This window comes from Neoarius graeffei, chromosome 1 (assembly GCF_027579695.1).
Source record: "Neoarius graeffei isolate fNeoGra1 chromosome 1, fNeoGra1.pri, whole genome shotgun sequence".
Classification (NCBI taxonomy): domain Eukaryota; kingdom Metazoa; phylum Chordata; class Actinopteri; order Siluriformes; family Ariidae; genus Neoarius; species Neoarius graeffei.
Genome location: NC_083569.1, coordinates 106,924,247 through 106,944,147, shown reverse-complemented (window position 1 = coordinate 106,944,147; position 19,901 = coordinate 106,924,247).

Sequence of the window (19,901 nt, the reverse complement as noted above, 5' to 3'; positions counted from 1 at the left end):
AAGATGAATATTACCCCTTTTCCACCAAATCAGTTCCAGGGCTGGTTCGGGGCTGGTGCTGGCTCACAACTCGTTCAACTTGCGAGCCAGCTGAGAACCAGTTTGCTTTTCCATAGCTCGTGGTGCTAAGGGGATCCACGTCATTACGTCGCTGTATACGTCAGTTACGTCGCTGCGTCCCGTCTCATACATAAAGGTGACCGAGCCTTTGCAGTGGCAGCCCCACGTCTTTGGAATGGTCTGCCTCCAGACATCAGACTCGCTCCCACTATCACTACTTTTAAATTTAGATTGAAAACACACTTTTACACCTTAGCCTTTGCTTCTTAGTTCTTAGCTTTCTTCTCTCCCTTAAGCCACTGCCCTTTAACACCTTTATGTATCTAAATTGCTTTTTAACACTTTTTATGTATCTTAATTATTTTATGCTTCATCTTCTTTTACGGGCGGCACGGTGGTGTAGTGGTTAGCGCTGTCGCCTCACAGCAAGAAGGTCCGGGTTCGAGTCCCGTGGCCGGCGAGGGCCTTTCTGTGCGGAGTTTGCATGTTGTCCGCGTGGGTTTCCTCCGGGTGCTCTGGTTTCCCCCACAGTCCAAAGACATGCAGGTTAGGTTAACTGGTGACTCTAAATTGAGCGTAGGTGTGAATGTGAGTGTGAATGGTTGTCTGTGTCTATGTGTCAGCCCTGTGATGACCTGGCGACTTGTCCAGGGTGTACCCCGCCTTTCGCCCGTAGTCAGCTGGGATAGGCTCCAGCTTGCCTGCGACCCTGTAGAACAGGATAAAGCGGCTAGAGATGATAAGATCTTCTTTTACTATGTGTTGGTCAATGCTGTCAGTGTTTTGCCACTGTACACTGCGCCCAGTTGTCTTTGTCTATTGGAATGCTGCTAAAATGTTTTCTTACCATATGTTACTAATATGCTTTGTTGCTTTTATTTTCTTTTTATTGTTTTAGCCAGACACTGTACAGCACTTTGGTCAGTTTGCACTGTTTTTAAATGTGCTTTATAAATAAAATTTACTTACTTACTTACATAAACCTTGGCGCGAATATCGAAGCAACAACAACGCGGAGAAGAAGAAGCAGCAACAACAACAACAACAATAATGGATGACTTTGCGTTTGTACAGCTGCTGCTTCTCGGCGCTTAAAAATAGTGACCTTTCGCAGTCTTGCAATTGTTGTTGGTCTTAACAACTCCGTCCCCCCCGCTGACGTAAGCGGTTCTTTCCTCTGGCCCAGCAAGGAGCTGGTGCTAGCCTGGAACCGGTTTTTCTGGCCCCAGAGCCAGTTCTTTGTCAGTGGAAACAGAAAACCCAGTTCCAAACTAAGCACTGGCCCCGAACTTAGCCTGGGTAACGCGACTTCAAAGCTCTCCGAGCATTTGGTCTGGCCAAGCTATTAAGCCAAACCGTTTCCCAGAGCCCGTGGTTGACCCGCCTCCCTGAAATGCCTCAGTTTGCTACTGGTCGAAGCCAGAAAAGGCTGTGACGAAGCTTAAACCAATCACATCACTCTTTCCTCTGACGTATGTGACGCGACGGGGCTAACTGGTAGATTAAACTCTTACCGAAGCCGGTCGGGAGCAAGGCGAAAATGTCCTTCCTTTCAACAAATACCTCCAGGGCTGCTCTTTGCTCCGTTTTCAATGAGAACTTCCCGTTGAATGCTTTCAATACAGCATCTACTGCTGTGTCAAAGGCTTGCCGCTGCTCCATGTTCGCGATGTGAATGAAGCACTTCCGGCATAGATTCTGTAAACAATCTATGGCTTCCGGTCGCAGTTCTACTACGTCAGTGCCTTGAACACGCCTCTACCCAGGGCCGTTGGAGATGCTCAAAGTTGATTGGTTCCCGATTTTTCGGGAGCTTGGAAATGCTGTAGATAGCCTGCCTGGCCAGACTAAGCTCGGAACAGGCCCTCGTGTTGCGTCACGCTTAGGATGGGCGGGCCCAGGCTACCCCGAACCAGCCCTGGAACTGCTTTGGAGGAAAAGGGGCATATGAGATGATGGATCAGAATTTCAGGTTTCATTTTGTGATTGTATGTCTAGACGTGTTAAACGACTTACAACATGGCACCGTTGGTGGCAGACCACCCTGTGTTCAAAAGTATTGGAACATGCACCTGACAGGGTGTGTGGGGTTTTTTTTGTTGGGTCCCCCCCCAGGTGTGCCATGCTAGACAAATTGTTTGAAGAATGAATAGCTCTGTCTACTCTTGGTTTACGCCTTGTTTTTTGTCCATGAAAACTGCATTTGTTGTTAAAAAGGATTTATATAAAAGAAATAAATATTTTATTAAATTGAATTCCGAATTGAGAACGAGTACTAATGATTTTAAATGAGCCTTAAGGAAAAATCAAAGCTCCCTGAAATTATACTTTTATCATCATCATCATCAATGAGTCTAATCCTTCTCCTCAATAATCGATGTATCCCATGATGCTTTGCTCCTCCCCTCACCCTCAGATCCAGTCGTCGGTGTTGTTTTCAGTGCCCCTGCAGTGTGCTGTGTCAGCATGAGGATGGTTTTGTATGACAGGCATGACGGTGGTGCATTGTGGATGATTAACACCGTCACGTCAGCTTCCTCCTGCATGTGCTGGGAAAGATGGTGGAAAGGTTTTTCCTCTCACTTCATCAGCACACAAGCTCTCTAACAGCTACTTCCTGTCAAATCTCGCTGGTGTGACCGTGTGTGTCTGGAACGTGTATACACACACACACACACACACACACACACACGCTGTCTCTCTCTGTCTCTCTCTCTGTCTCTCTCTCTAGAACCAACAAGATCAGCACAGCTTCATGCTGCAGTATGAATGAGCGCTTGTGTGTGGCAGAGTGTTGTTAGAGCTCTCTCTGTGTGTGTGTGTGTGTGTGTGTGTGTGTGTGTGTGTGTGTGTGTGTGTGTGTGTGTGTGTGTTGGGTGTGACTGCTGGCTGACACTGCGGAACAGCCTCACTGCCTAAGATTAGAGCCCTGCTATGCTACAAACTCACCCTGGCATCACATTAGTTCAGCTGCTGACCAAACCCAGGTCACGTGACTGGCTTTAAATCATAATATTAACTTTTTCTTGCATTTATTTACAATTTTTTTTTTGCCTCAGAAGTGGATTTTGGTGTGGTTTTATCTAGCATCACAGTGTCCTATGCTTCCGCAAAGCCGAATAAGCCGCAACATCAGGGACAGATGGGGTAAATGTGCAAGTGGGGTTAAGCCTTTCTGTCTTTCAAAGATAAAAATGCATTAATATAAAGTTTCATCAGAGGTTGGCATCAGATTACACAGACTGACACGCCGAAGAGATCCGATCTTTTTTCACGCATGTCTGTAAGGGCCTCTGCATGCTCTTGCGACAAAGCTTTCGCAGATAGCTTTTCGCAGACAGTTGTAATTTATCGTTGAGCGGGGAGTAATAGGCGTGCGCGATGTTATTCACCGCCACAACGCAAGGGGGCGCGAAGTCGCGAAATCGCTAGGAGTAGTTGGTGGGTGTGGTTAGTGGAGTGTTTATCCTCCGGTTACTTATAATGACTAGAACTGGAGTCGTATAGATGTCCGTACTTCCTCACTTCCTGGATCAACCGCTCTTCGTGCTGCTCCATCTTCGCTCGTGTTTTTAAAAACGGCGGTCGTGAAAACAAACCAAACCAAGAAAGTAGGGAAGCGGAAGTGTGTGTACAGCAGATGTAGAGTGGACCAATCAGAGCCCTCTTGTCTGCGAGGCTTCTGCGGTGGTCACAATTTTTGGGAGGTGCGCGCAGAGCGTCTGCGAAGGTGGGGGGGCTACGCAGACGCCATCTGCGACACCATCTGCGAGGACTGCGTTGTCAGCATAAATTGGCCTTAACACGTTATCAGCAGTGATTGAGAAGGTGCCTGTGAAGTACAGTGACAGGAGTAATGAATGTGAACGAGGCGGATTATTCAAATAGTTTAGTCAAACAGCAGATGGTGTTTTCAGATACTGAGTTGTTGCCTTAATGCAAATTGTAACGTAATGTATTATAATGCAGCCGATTCAGTGGTATCAGGTTTGTAGTACTTGAGTCTGACTCGTGCCCTAATTTTAAGGACTCATGACTTGACCTGGACTTGAGCACTGATGACTCAGACTTGGGCTCGGACTCGTGCATTAACTGCATTCGGACTCGTAAATTGGAGACGAGGACTTGGATTTTTTTCTTTATTTTTCGTGGAACACGATAATAATTTGGCATAAGGCATTTATAGCTACATTAATTTTTATACTAATTTTATGCAAGAGTGCGCACATTCACCTGTTCATACGTCATGTTCAGGAACAAACTAACGTTAATGGCGCTAAAATGCCTGGAGAGACGCCGCTAGGATTGTCCGCTTTGCTTATACAGACTTCTCGTGCAGTGGGAAAAAATGCACTGCTGCGTGTTCCATATGTAGAAGAACTATCGAGGAGACGACGGGGACAACCTCGGACTTCAATCGTCATTTCGTAAGACTCCACCCAGAGAAGGAAGTGACACATTATGTTCATTGCCCTGTTGAGGGCGGGGCTTGCTTGCTGAGTGATGAATTAGCTAGTGTTAACCCTCTCTCATGTTATTTGCCCTGTTGATAGTGGGCGGGGCTTGCTGAGCAATGAACAAGCTTTTTATCTGTAGCTTATTAACTAAAATGGGGCAGTCGAACAGTAACGTTAGTCCAACACAGTAGCAGAGACCAAGTCGTGACCAAGACCAAAGTATGTCGAGACCAAGTCATGACCAAGACCAAAGTGTACCGAGACCAAGTCATGATCAAGACCCAAGCGTGTCGAGACCAAGTCTTGACCAAGACCAAAGCGTGTCGAGACCAAGTCGTGACCAAGACCAAAGCGTACTGAAACCAAGTTGTGACCAAGACCAAAGCATGTCAAGACCAAGTTGTGACCAAGACCAAAGCGTGTCGAGACCAAGTCATGACCAAGACCAAAGCGTGTCAAGACCAAGTCGTGACCAAGACCAAAGCATGTCGAGACCAAGTCATGACCAAGACCAAAGCGTACCGAGACCAAGTCATGACCAAGACCCAAGTGTGTCATGACCAAGTCATGACCAAGACCAAAGCATGTTGTGACCAAGACCAAAGCATGTCGTAACCAAGTTGTGACCAAGACCAAAGTGTGTCGAGACCAAGTCATGACCAAGACCAAAGCATACCGAGACCAAGTCATGACCAAGACCAAAGCATGTCGAGACCAAGTCGTGACCAAGACCAAAGCATGTCGAGACCAAGTCGTGACCAAAACCAAAGTGTGTCATAACCAAGTCGTGACCAAGACCAAAGCATGTCATAACCAATTCATGACCAAGACCAAAGTGTATTGAGACCAAGTCATGACCAAGACCAAAGCGTATCAAGACCAAGTCAAGACCAAAGTGTATCGAGACCAAGTCGTGACCAAGACCAAAGTGTATTGAGACCAAGTCATGACCAAGACCAAAGTGTATTGAGACCAAGTCGTGACCAAGACCAAAGTGTATTGAGACCAAGTCAAGATCAAAGTGTACCGAGACCAATTCATGACCAAGACCAAAGTGTATTGAGACCAAGTCATGACCAAGACCAAAGCGTATCAAGACCAAGTCAAGACCAAAGTGTATCGAGACCAAGTCATGACCAAGACCAAAGCATATCAAGACCAAGTCAAGATCAAAGTGTACTGAGACCAATTCATGACCAAGACCAAAGTGTATCGAGACCAAGTCATGACCAAGACCAAAGAGTATCGAGACCAAGTCGTGACCAAGACAAAAGTGTACCAAGACCAAGTCATGACCAAGACCAAAGCGTATCAAGACCAAAGTGTGTCGAGACCAAGTCGTGACCAAGACCAAAGCATGTTGAGACCAAGTCATGACCAAGACTTTGAGAGGTTGAGATCAAGTCAAGACCAAGACCGAGGCAGGGTGAGACCAAGTCAAGACCATGACCAGACCAGTGGGTGTGAAGGGGGGTGGAGATGGGGAGGTGTGACAGCTGTAAACAGGAAGAAAAAATTTTTAATTTGCAATGAATCATGTTATTAGTCGCATTTGAAGCAAGAAATTTTGCATCCAGTCGCAGTAACGATGTTAACAAATAAATCAGACAATTTATTGAAATCCCCGCAGTTGTGGTCTTGACTGGACTTGAAATAAAATCCTAAGCCCTCTATGTCCAAGACTGAGACAAGACCAAGTAAAAATGCGGCCAATTCCGAGACAAGACCAAGACTTTCAAAAAGCGATCTTAAGACCCACACTGTAAAATATAATAAGTTGACTTTACTTAAAAAAAATATGCAAAGTCGTTGCCTCAAAAAAAGTCATTTATGTTGATTTAGATAAATTAGATTGGGTTAACTTATTTTTTGTGAGTTTGCAGTACTCAAATTAACTTAGATTAGTTTGATTACATTAACTTATTTATTTTGAGTTTGCAGTACTCACATAAACTTATATAATTTTGATTACATTAACTTATTTATTTTAAGTTTACAGTACAAGTTAATGTAATCAAAATTATATAAGATGAGTACTGAAAACTCACAATAAATAAGTTAATGTAATCAAATTAATATAAGTTTATGTGAGTACTGCAAACTCAAAATAAATAAGTTAATGTAATCAAACTAATCTAAGTTAATTTGAGTACTGCAAACTCACAAAAAATAAGTTAACCCAATCTAATTTATCTAAATCAACATAAATGACTTTTTTTGAGGCAACGACTTTGCATATTTTTTTTAAGTAAAGTCAACTTATTATATTTTACAGTGCATCTCGAGTCCTACAGCACCAGGAGTAGTACAAGTATAATCAAGCATGAACTGTTACAGTAAAATCATCATCACACAACACGAGCTGCACTTGTTCTGTAGTTCGATTATTGGATGTGTGACCACAGAGTGTTTATTTCCGCTGAGCATTTTGTTGTAATGCTTTTAGTTTTGGTGGTCATCCTTATAAATAGGATGTTTGTGATGCAGAAAACCGTCCTACTGTCTTCCCAAAGGCTGGTTTATTAACCGCATCCATCATATCAAGCGACATCTCTGAGATAGCAATGGTGTATTCATCCCGAAGTTATTTCAGGACAGTTCGGAAACTAATGCTAATGCTGCAGAAGTGTGTTATCAGTGGATAAATGGAATGAACTCGGTCGGATGGTGGTGCAGTGTGTGAATTGGAAGAAGAGAAAGTAAATAGACTGAGCAGAGAGAGAGAGAGAGAGAGAGATGGCCTTGTGTGTTCGTTAAAACACTCATTAATTCCCCCCACCATTGCTTTCTGCCTCTAAATACTGTATTTTCCTACGCTTCCTCTAAATCTTCTTACATTTGTGCATTAGTTTCATTTTGGATGAATCTCCTCCACTTGGATTATTGTATTAAAACTTTAAGCACAGTGACGTCACACCCGAACGCTAATCAAGTCGGGGTTTTTGAATAAAAATGTTCTCTCGCAAAAAATGAAGAATATCTGACAAATGACTTTGCTATAAAATGAACACAGACTCAAACACTGCTCAAAATATTTACTTCTTTATTCGTTTCTCAGTATATTAGTATCATTTTAGTAGTTGCAGTTCATGTAGGTGTACCAGACGCTCGCTGGCCGTGATGTGAAAATTGTCCATGCAGACGCTCATCTAAGTTTCCAAACCTGTCATTGTTTAACTCTTGAATATTTTTGTATCATGAATACTATCATTAAAAATCTTATAATCTCTGCTTTCCAAAGAATTGTATCTGGTTAAGATCTGTTCAGTACTTTGGGAGAAACGGCAGGTTGAAGTCGGTAAAAACTCTGCTCACGTGATGTCGGGAAACTCATCTCATCTCACATCTCATTATCTCTAGCCGCTTTATCCTGTTCTACAGGGTCGCAGGCAAGCTGGAGCCTATCCCAGCTGACTACGGGTGAAAGGCGGGGTACACCCTGGACAAGTCGCCAGGTCATCACAGGGCTGACACATAGACACAGACAACCATTCACACTCACATTCACACCTACGCTCAATTTAGAGTCACCAGTTAACCTAACCTGCATGTCTTTGGACTGTGGGGGAAACCGGAGCACCCGGAGGAAACCCACACGGACACGGGGAGAACATGCAAACTCCACACAGAAAGGCCCTCGCCGGCCACAGGGCTCGAACCCGGACCTTCTTGCTGTGAGGCGACAGCACTAACCACTACACCACCATGCCGCCCGTTCTGCATTCAATGCAAGCAATTTGGATTGAATTTGAATTTTCACTTGATATGCCAAGTTAAAGGACTCCTGAAATTCAGGGTTGCACCGCAACGCAACACAACGCAACGCAACGCAACCTCACTTCCTACGTCTTTGGCTTGTTGTCAAATTCCATCCAAAGCTGTTGGTGATTTTAATATGATTTGTTTGTTAAGCTTCGGCTTAAACAAACGAGTTGTTTGCTTGTGCGTGTGCTGCTGTGAAATATCGTTGCATAATGTAACAAGTGGATTTGTCCAGATCACAGAAGCACAGTGTGAAATTGCAATTAGGTTAGCTGTCGTGTTTTCGCTGGAGCACTCTTTTTGCTGCCTGGAGTTTTGGGACTCAGATCTCATCTCATCTCATCTCTGTAATGCTGTACATCTCTGGCTCTATAGTGCAAAAGGAAGCAAAACGTCCTCCAAGTGACCAGAGCTTGATTTGTTTTTATTTGTAAACCATGCATGCTGTGTACATAATAAGTTACACTGACGTTTAAGTTTGTATGCCGGAAAATCTATGGAATACCATCCAAGGTGAGAAGTACATATATAAATAGACACTTTTAATGAATTGATTTATTGTTTAATAGGACTATCCATTTAAAATTGATCATTTTTTACAGATCTATGAACCGATGAACTGAATTCGAAGTTAAATGTTTAATCAGCTTATCCTTCAAACTGCGTCTTCAGTCCGCATTTTCTATCCCTGGTTGTTGTTTTTTTAATATAGGAAAGCAATGGTCTAGACGCTATTAAAAGCCAACGTTTCTACTCAGGAACAATCTGTTAAACTCGGCGGCATGAACGACATGCAGGTGATTTGAATGATCGAAATGTAAAGCTCAGAAATCCACCGAGCATGCAAGTAAGCCGATTCTGAATACACTAAACTTGCCCAGTGTAAGTATTGATATCAGAATCAGAATTACTTTATTAATCCCCGGAGGGAAATTCAAATTTGCAACCAAGCTCCTGAATCAAAGAAGAAGTCTCATCTCATCTCATTATCTCTCGCCGCTTTATCCTGTTCTACAGGGTCGCAGGCAAGCTGGAGCCTATCCCAGCTGACTACGGGCGAAAGGCGGGGTACACCCTGGACAAGTCGCCAGGTCATCACAGGGCTGACACATAGACACAGACAACCATTCACACTCACATTCACACCTACGCTCAATTTAGAGTCACCAGTTAACCTAACCTGCATGTCTTTGGACTGTGGGGGGGAAACCGGAGCACCCGGAGGAAACCCACACGGACACGGGGAGAACATGCAAACTCCGCACAGAAAGGCCCTTGCCGGCCACGGGGCTCGAACCCGGACCTTCTTGCTGTGAGGCGACAGCGCTAACCACTACACCACCGTGCCGCCCCCACTGCACAGTCATCAGAAAATTTCTGGAGGTGGCAGGTCTCCATGCAGTAGTTGAAATCAGTGGTGTAGAGAGTGAAAAGGAAAGGAGAAAGGACAGTCCCTTGTGGAGCCCTGGTGTTGCTGATCACTCTGTCCGACACACAGCACTGCAAGCGCATGTACTGCGGTCTGCCAGTCAAATAATCTACAATCCAGGACACCAGCGGGGCATCCACCTGCATCGCTGTCAACTTCTCACCCAGCAGAGCTGGCCGGATAGTGTCAAAAGCACTGGAGAAATCAAAAAACATGATCCTCACAGTGTTGGCTGGCTTGTCCAGGTGGCTGTAGACTTTGTTGAGCAGGTAGATGATTGCGTCCTCTACTCCAAGACGGGGCTGGTAGGCGAACTGAAGGGGGTCAAGAAGTGGTTGGACCATAGGCCGGATCTGCTCCAGGATGAGTCTCTCAAGGGTCTTCATAATGTGTGACATCAATGCCATGGGCCTGTAGCCTTTGAGGTCGCTGGGACGCGGCTTCTTTGGTACAGGGACGAGGCATGATGTCTTCCACGGCACGGGGACCCTCTGAAGACCCAGGCTCATATTGAAGACATGCTGAAGTACTCCACTTAGCTGGAGGGTGCAGGTCTTCAGGGCCCTGGGGCTAACACCATCCGGGCCTGCTGATTTTCCTGCATGGAGTCTCTTCAGCTGTCTTCTCACTTGCTCCTCACTGATGATCGGTGTGGGGGTGATGAGTGGGGGAGGAATGAAGGTGTTTCTTGGGGGGGGTGCTCAGCCAGGGGGTCTGTTGAGGAGGTGTGAGCGAAGTCATGAAATGGGGATGAGGTTGGGCAAGAAGAGGCGGGGGAGGGGAGAGAATGTAAAGTGTGTGGTTGTAATCATCCCACAGAAGAGTGGTGGTGGTGGGTTGGGGTCACGCCATCGAATCCGTTAAAGTCGAGATTCAGCTCATTCGCCCTTTCCACATTGCCATCCACTCCTTCACTCTTGGTTGGCTTGTAACCAGTGATGGTCTTCATTCCACTCCACACCTTTCTCATGTTGTTCTGTTGGAGTTTCCACTCCAATTTCCTCCTGTACTTATCCTTGGCCTCCCTGATCGTTGCTCTCAGTTCACGCTGTACTCCTCGCACCTCCTCCTTGTTGCCGGCTCTGAAAGCCCTCTTCTTCTCATTTAAGAGGGCTTTGATGTCCTTCGTTACCCACAGCTTGTTGTTGGGGTAACAGCTGACAGTCCTAGCTGGGACAATGGTGTCCAAACAAAAGTTGATGTATCCCGTGATGCACTCTGTGAGCCCATCAATGTCGTCTCCGTGGAGCTCACACAGTGTCTGCCAGTCTGTCACCTCGAAGCAACCCTGCAGTGTCTCATTGGCCTCGTCTGTCCATCTCCTCACTATCTTTGATGTGGTGGGCAGTCTCGTCACCAGAGGCACATAGCAAGTTTGAACTAAAGTTGTCAACTCGGTCCATAACACAGCCCATAGTGAGGAGGTAATACTGAAATTGCACACTATAATGACACTATTTGGACATATAGCTGAAAAGTTGGACCACTACAGAGGCATGTGTCAGTTACTCATAATTCTGGAGCTAAAGTTAACACCGTTTTCTTGTATGATATTGACATGAGTTCAACTCATCACATATTTTTGACCTGAGAGACATAATTTCAGCTGTAAATACACACAGAGAAGTTTGCAGAACAAAAAACGTCACTTGAGGAGAAGATGTACATAGTAATTTTTTTTCCAATTAAAGGCCCGGTCCCACGACACCGATAACAAAAACTACAATGGTGCTTGAAAGTTTGTGAACCCTTTAGAATTTTCTATGTTTCTACATAAATATGACCTAAAACATCATCAGATTTTGACACAAGTCCTAAAAGTAGATAAAGAGAACCCAGTTAAACAAATGAGACAAAAATATTATACTTGGTCATTTATTTATTGAGGAAAATGATCCAATATTACATATCTGTGAGTGACAAAAGTATGTGAACCTTTGCTTTCAGTATCTGGTGTGACCCCCTTGTGCAGCAATAACTGCAACTAAACATTTGCGGTAACTGTTGATCAGTCCTGCACACCGGCTTGGAGGAATTTTAGCCCGTTCCTCCATACAGAACAGCTTCAACTCTGGGATGTTGGTGGGTTTCCTCACATGAACTGCTCGCTTCAGGTCCTTCCACAACATTTCCATTGGATTAAGGTCAGGACTTTGACTTGGCCATTCCAAAACATTAACTTTATTCTTCTTTAACCATTCTTTGGTAGAACTACTTGTGTGCTTAGGGTCGTTGTCTTGCTGCATGATCCACCTTCTCTTAAGATTCAGTTCATGGACAGATGTCCTGACATTTTCCTTTAGAATTCGCTGGTATAATTCAGAATTCATTGTTCCATCAATGATGGCAAGCCGTCCTGGCTCAGATGCAGCAAAACAGGCCCAAACCATGATACTACCACCACCATGTTTCACAGATGGGATAAGGTTCTTCTGCTGGAATGCAGTGTTTTCCTTTTTCCAAACATAATGCTTCTCATTTAAACCAAAAAGTTCTATTTTGTTCTCATCCATCCACAAAACATTTTTCCAATAGCCTTCTGGCTTGTCCACGTGATGTTTAGCAAACTGCAGACGAGCAGCAATGTTCTTTTTGGAGAGCAGTGGCTTTCTCCTTGCAACCCTGCCATGCACACCATTGTTGTTCAGTGTTCTCCTGATGGTGGACTCATTAACATTAGCCAATGTGAGAGAGGCCTTCAGTTGCTTAGAAGTTACCCTGGGGTCCTTTGTGACCTCGTCGACTATTACACGCCTTGATCTTGGAGTGATCTTTGTTGGTCGACCACTCCTGGGGAGGGTAACAATGGTCTTGAATTTCCTCCATTTGTACACAATCTATCTGACTGTGGATTGGTGGAGTCCAAACTCTTTAGAGATGGTTTTGTAACCTTTTCCTGCCTGATGAGCATCAACAACGCTTTTTCCGAGGTTCTCAGAAATCTCCTTTGTTTGTGCCATGATACACTTCCACAAACATGTGTTGTGAAGATCAGACTTTGATAGATCCCTGTTCTTTAAATAAAACAGGGTGCCCACTCACACCTGATTGTCATCCCATTGATTGAAAACACCTGACTCTAATTTCACCTTCAAATTAACTGCCAATCCTAGAGGTTCACATACTTTTGCCACTCACAGATATGTAATATTGGATCATTTTCCTCAATAAATAAATGACCAAGTATAATATTTTCATCTCATTTGTTTAACTGGGTTCTCTTTATCTACTTTTAGGACTCTTGTGAAACTTTCAAGCACCACTGTATAAATAAATGGGTCCCCTGCAGTGTATGTGGTTGTTGCTCACACCAGACCGATAATGATACCTATAGCCCAGGCCTGGGTTTATCCATATCGGTGAGATTCCTTCTGGAGTGATTTTTCCAGGCCTGGACTTGATCTGAGAAAACATCTGACCAATCAGGTAATTGTTTACATGTCACGTTGTCTGAACACATGCTATTTTTCCCCAGGCATCTTTATACATCCTTGTTGCATCATGAAGATACGGAATACTGATTCCCGGAAAATATAAATTATAACACAAAGCACGGATCTTTTATTCACGGATGTGTGATTTTTTTCTGTGAAATATCAATAGTAAATTAATAAAGTAAACATATATAAAGTAAGCAGGTAAGATATTTTAATCATGAACTTCATCAGTCCAAACATTTGTTTTAGACGTCTTAATTTTTTATCCGCGATGCATCATCCATATGAAATCGGTAACCAATCTGTAATATACTGAAACGTCCGTGACCAATCCTTAAATTATTAACATCCGTATTAAAATCTGTAACCACTCTGTATTTTGTGTCCTTTTTTTATTATATTTCTGTAATTCGTGATCTATCTGTATTTTATCAACCACTGGAGTGTGTGCATAGGTTATTCTGAAGTCCGAGCTGTACAGTATGACCCGGAATAATGTGCTACTCCTTGGAAAAAACTCCCATGACTATTCCTATGTTGCAGCATTTATTTCCCAGAGTGTCAGGACCAAGCAATATTATAGTCAGGATTATGGTTGTAGTGTTTCTGCTCCAGACTGGAACTAAAGTCAGGCAGAGGGATAGTCAGAGTTTGAGTTATAGGTATTGGTGGTGTGGGACCGGGCCCTTATTAAAGCTGCCTTGCTGAAAATAAAAAATGAGCTTTTTGCTCCTTTATAACAGGTTTTCATGGTTGATTCATGTGAATCCATGATACTACCATGGAGTTGTAGAGTAATGATACTCTTGTGTATTATACAACCCCGATTCCAAAAAAGTTGGGACAAAGTACAAATTGTAAATAAAAATGGAATGCAATGATGTGGAAGTTTCAAAATTCCATATTTTATTCAGAATAGAACATAGATGACATATCAAATGTTTAAACTGAGAAAATGTATCATTTAAAGAGAAAAATTAGGTGATTTTAAATTTCATGACAACAACACATCTCAAAAAAGTTGGGACAAGGCCATGTTTACCACTGTGAGACATCCCCTTTTCTCTTTACAACAGTCTGTAAACGTCTGGGGACTGAGGAGACAAGTTGCTCAAGTTTAGGGATAGGAATGTTAACCCATTCTTGTCTAATGTAGGATTCTAGTTGCTCAACTGTCTTAGGTCTTTTTTGTCGTATCTTCTGTTTTATGATGCGCCAAATGTTTTCTATGGGTGAAAGATCTGGACTGCAGGCTGGCCAGTTCAGTACCCGGACCCTTCTTCTATGCAGCCATGATGCTGTAATTGATGCAGTATGTGGTTTGGCATTGTCATGTTGGAAAATGCAAGGTCTTCCCTGAAAGAGATGTCGTCTGGATGGGAGCATATGTTGCTCTAGAACCTGGATATACCTTTCAGCATTGATGGTGTCTTTCCAGATGTGTAAGCTGCCCATGCCACACGCACTAATGCAACCCCATACCATCAGAGATGCAGGCTTCTGAACTGAGCGCCGATAACAACTTGGGTCGTCCTTCTCCTCTTTAGTCCGAATGACACGGCGTCCCTGATTTCCATAAAGAACTTCAAATTTTGATTCATCTGACCACAGAACAGTTTTCCACTTTGCCACAGACCATTTTAAATGAGCCTTGGCCCAGAGAAGACGTCTGCGCTTCTGGATCATGTTTAGATACGGCTTCTTCTTTGAACTATAGAGTTTTAGCTGGCAACGGCGGATGGCACGGTGAATTGTGTTCACAGATAATGTTCTCTGGAAATATTCCTGAGCCCATTTTGTGATTTCCAATACAGAAGCATGCCTGTATGTGATGCAGTGCCATCTAAGGGCCTGAAGATCACGGGCACCCAGTATGGTTTTCCGGCCTTGACCCTTACGCACAGAGATTCTTCCAGATTCTCTGAATCTTTTGATGATATTATGCACTGTAGATGATGATATGTTCAAACTCTTTCCAATTTTACACTGTTGAACTCCTTTCTGGTATTGCTCCACTATTTGTCGGCGCAGAATTAGGGGGATTGGTGATCCTCTTCCCATCTTTACTTCTGAGAGCCGCTGCCACTCCAAGATGCTCTTTTTATACCCAGTCATGTTAATGACCTATTGCCAATTGACCTAATGAGTTGCAATTTGGTCCTCCAGCTGCTCCTTTTTTGTACCTTTAACTTTTCCAGCCTCTTATTGCCCCTGTCCCAACTTTTTTGAGATGTGTTGCTGTCATGAAATTTCAAATGAGCCAATATTTGGCATGAAATTTCAAAATGTCTCACTTTCGACATCTGATATGTTGTCTATGTTCTATTGTGAATGCAATATCAGTTTTTGAGATTTGTAAATTATTGCATTCCGTTTTTATTTACAATTTGTACTTTGTCCCAACTTTTTTGGAATCGGGGTTGTACACGATACTTACTTATGATTTAGCATGACAGTTTTATTCATAAAACCATGTGGAAATTACAGAAGGGTGACAAATTAAAGGGAAAAAAATCACAGTTTCAGTACCTCCTTGGTGTTGAGTCTATGGTACAAGTCTATGGAGCTGTAATGTCATGATGAACACCGGTCTTTCAAAAAATATTGAAACACCCTCGGTTGGTGATTTGCTGATGGAAATCGTTGTCACATCTCACACACATCACTCCAAAATCGCCCGTGCATGTTCAATTGGGAGGGTTGAAGCATACAGTGTATATCATCAAATCATTCCATAAGCCCTTGTCCCCTGTGGACGGGGGTGTGGCTATCCTGGAAGAGACCATGCCCATGTTTTCATTTAATTTGTCACCTGTCTGTATGGTTTTTATAACCATGATGTGACTGAAAACAGTATATATGTCATAAATATACTACAGCCACCGTATTTAACAGAACATCATTCATTCATAAATTTGTCATCCGTATCTGGTCAAGATCATGGTGGAGCCGGGTCGTATCCTGGGAATACACCCTGAACACTTCGCCAATAAATCACACGGCACCATACACACACAATCACACACTTGCAGCAGGTGAAAGGAAACCAGAGATCCTGGACAAGCCCCACATAGGTATACATACGGAGAACATGCAAAACTTCCTGAGCTCAGGATCGACCCAGGAACCTTGGAGCTGTCAGGTAGCGACATTATCCACTGTAACACCACACAGCTCAGGTTCCTGAGACGCCCACGATTCTGATGTTGTCCGTCCTGTTGTGTGGAGTTAAAAGAAACACAAAAGTTAGATATCTGCTGCCCTCTATTGGTGGAACGCTCCATCTACAACACTGTAACACTCCAACACTTATTTCTCACATGTACAAATTTGTAACATTTCTGTTGTACATGATGGAAGAATAAGGTTTTGGATTAAAACTAAAGCTTGATAAGCTCTGAACATTTGGTGATGGCTTATTAAGCTTGAAATAATCCATTATTAGAGTTTGGAAAAATAAGAATTATGGCTGAATACGTAATAGCTAGTAATGTCCACTAAGGTACTCTATATGTTTACTCTGATGTGTGTTAGTTTAGTTTTGGTTTGTTTAGTGTGTTAGTTTAGTTTTGGTTAGCTTTCGGCTGCCTGCGCTCTCGCATCTTCCAAAACAGAGACCTCAGAGATGAAACGAAGATCCACATCTACAGAACTGTCATCATCCCAACTCTTCTGTACCGATCTGAAACCTGAACCACCTACCGCCGCCACCTGAAAACCCTTGAGCGTTTTCACCTATGCCACTTGAGGAGCATCCCTCACATCAGCTGGGAGAACTCCCGTACCAATGTCAGCATCTTAGCTGAAGCTAAACTCCAGAGCATTGAGTCCATCATCATCCAAAGCCAGCTGCAGTAGGCTGGCCACATTGTCAGAATGGATGACAGCCGACTTCCGAAACAGGTCTTCTACTCCCAACTCAGAGAAGGAAAGCGGTTCAGAGGAGGACAGAAGAAATGATCTAAGGACTGTCTGAAACAAAACCTGAAAAGCTGTGGCATCAACTGGGAAGACCAGGCCAGAAACTGTAGTGCCTGGAGAGCAACCACCAGAGAAAGAGTCGAAAACCAGAGGACGAACTACATCAAAGGAAAGAACATGTGCAAAATCCGGACCCCCTGCACCTTCCCACCACCACCTGGAGCATCTGCAACAAATCCTGTAAATCAAGGATTGGGCTCCTCAGCCACCTTAGAGCCTACCAAGACTGAGCTGCCAACGACTAGGAGAACATCATCCTCGCTTTTGAGGAATAGCCACGTCAATGATGAGTTTTTAATCAGGCACTTTGAAGATTCCTTAGGAAACGCTGCTTCCCTTCCTCACTGCGGTGATACCATTAAGGGTATCGTTATCTTTTCTTTTTTTTTACCTTCGATTTTCATCTTTCATCTTTAATTTTGATATCTATCTCTAGATCTCTAGTGGTTACGTAAGAAAAAAAAAAGTTACTTTGTTCGGCACAAGAAACTGCCTTTCATTTGTTAAAAATATTCTGTGTATCATTATCTCCCTATTAGCCCTTTTTTTTGAAAGTCACACCAGACTTGGTAGCTTAGCTGCAAGGAGAAGAAGTGTGAAAATACAGGAGGTGCTTTTTAAAACTGTGACATTCAGCACATCCAAGCACACAAGACAAGCACACTGGGCCTCATTTATCATGCTTCTTATGCACAAATTTTATTCGCAAATCTTCAGTAGGGTTTCCATGAGAAATGTGATCCTCTTTAACATCCAGTTCATTTGTATCTGTATGTTTCGTTCCTGAGTTTGTGTGAATTTGCGTATAAGGAGACTCGTTGACGTGAATCTCGAGTGATCGACTTCAAACTGTATAACTATTTTATACACAGATTGCGCTGTCAAGTTTAAAATTGCTTCATGACCCTTATGAACATTTTGTACAGCGAGCTGGCCTAGTGGTTAGCATGTCCACCTCTCAACCGGGAGCTCGCAAGTTCTACTTATGGTCAGGTCATACCATCATAAAAATGGTACCTATGACTATCTGGCAAGGCACGCTGCAATACCAGATGACCAGGCCCTCACTGTAACCCTAGTTGTAAAGTAGGCAAGAGGCTAAGGGCTATGGAAACTGAGATTGGCACCACACCCATACACCTTAAGAGTTGGTTAATACTGGGACAGGAGACTGCCTGGGAAAACGAGATTCTGGCATGAGAGGGACTTTGACTTGATGAACATTTTGTCCAACTCATTAATATTCATGACTTAAAAGAAAGCGATCCAAAACAAATCCATAAAAATTAGATTCGCCATTCAATCTGGACATTCATTTCAGTCAAATTTGATAATTGCCGACATTGCTGTTTAGTCGTCATTTAGTTGTTTTCAGCTCTTTCTAAGCTTTTCCTTTCATGGGATTTTGTAGGCGGAGCTAAAAGTAAATCAACTCTGAGCTGATTGGTATTTACCAATATATGCAAATGATGTATATGAAGGAAATCTGTGAAACTTGTACAGTGGTGCTTGAAAGTTTGTGAACCCTTTAGAATTTTCTATATTTCTACATAAATATGACCTAAAACATCATCAGATTTTCACACAAGTCCTAAAAGTAGATAAAGAGAACCCAGTTAAACAAATGAGACAAAAATATTATACTCTGTCATTTATTTATTGAGGAAAATGATCCAATATTACATATCTGTGAGTGGCAAAAGTATGTGAACCTTTGCTTTCAGTATCTGGTGTGACCCCCTTGTGCAGCAATAACTGCAACTAAACGTTTGCGGTAACTGTTGATCAGTCCTGCACACCGGCTTGGAGGAATTTTAGCCCGTTCCTCCGGACAGAACAGTTTCAACTCTGGGATGTTGGTGGGTTTCCTCTCATGAACTGCTCGCTTCAGGTCCTTCCACAACATTCCGATTGGATTAAGGTCAGGACTTTGACTTGGCCATTCCAAAACATTAACTTTATTCTTCTTTAACCATTCTTTGGTAGAACGACTTGTGTGCTTAGGGTCGTTGTCTTGCTGCATGACCCACCTTCTCTTGAGATTCAGTTCATGGACAGATGTCCTGACATTTTCCTTTAGAATTTGCTGGTATAATTCAGAATTCATTGTTCCATCAATGATGGCAAGCCGTCCTGGCCCAGATGCAGCAAAACAGACCCAAACCATGATACTACCACCACCATGTTTCACAGATGGGATAAGGTTCTTCTGCTGGAATGCAGCATTGTCCTTTCTCCAAACATAATGCTTCTCATTTAAACCAAAAAGTTCTATTTTGGTCTCATCCGTCCACGAAACATTTTTCCAATAGCCTTCAGGCTTGTCCACGTGATCTTTAGCAAACTGCAGATGAGAAGCAATGTTCTTTTTGGAGAGCAGTGGCTTTCTCCTTGCAATCCTGCCATGCACACCATTGTTGTTCAGTGTTCTCCTGATGGTGGACTCATGAACATTAACATTAGCCAATGTAAGAGAGGCCTTCAGTTGCTTAGAAGTTACCCTGGGGTCCTTTGTGACCTCGCTGACTATTACACGCCTTGCTCTTGGAGTGATCTTTGTTGGTCGACCACTCCTGGGGAGGGTAACAGTGGTCTTGAATTTCCTCCATTTGTACACAATCTGTCTGACTGTGGATTGGTGGAGTCCAAACTCTTTAGAGATGGTTTTGTAACCTTTCCCAGCCTGATGAGCATCAACAATGCTTTTCCTGAGGTCCTCAGAAATCTCCTTTGTTCGTGCCATGATACACTTCCACAAACATGTGTTGTGAAGAT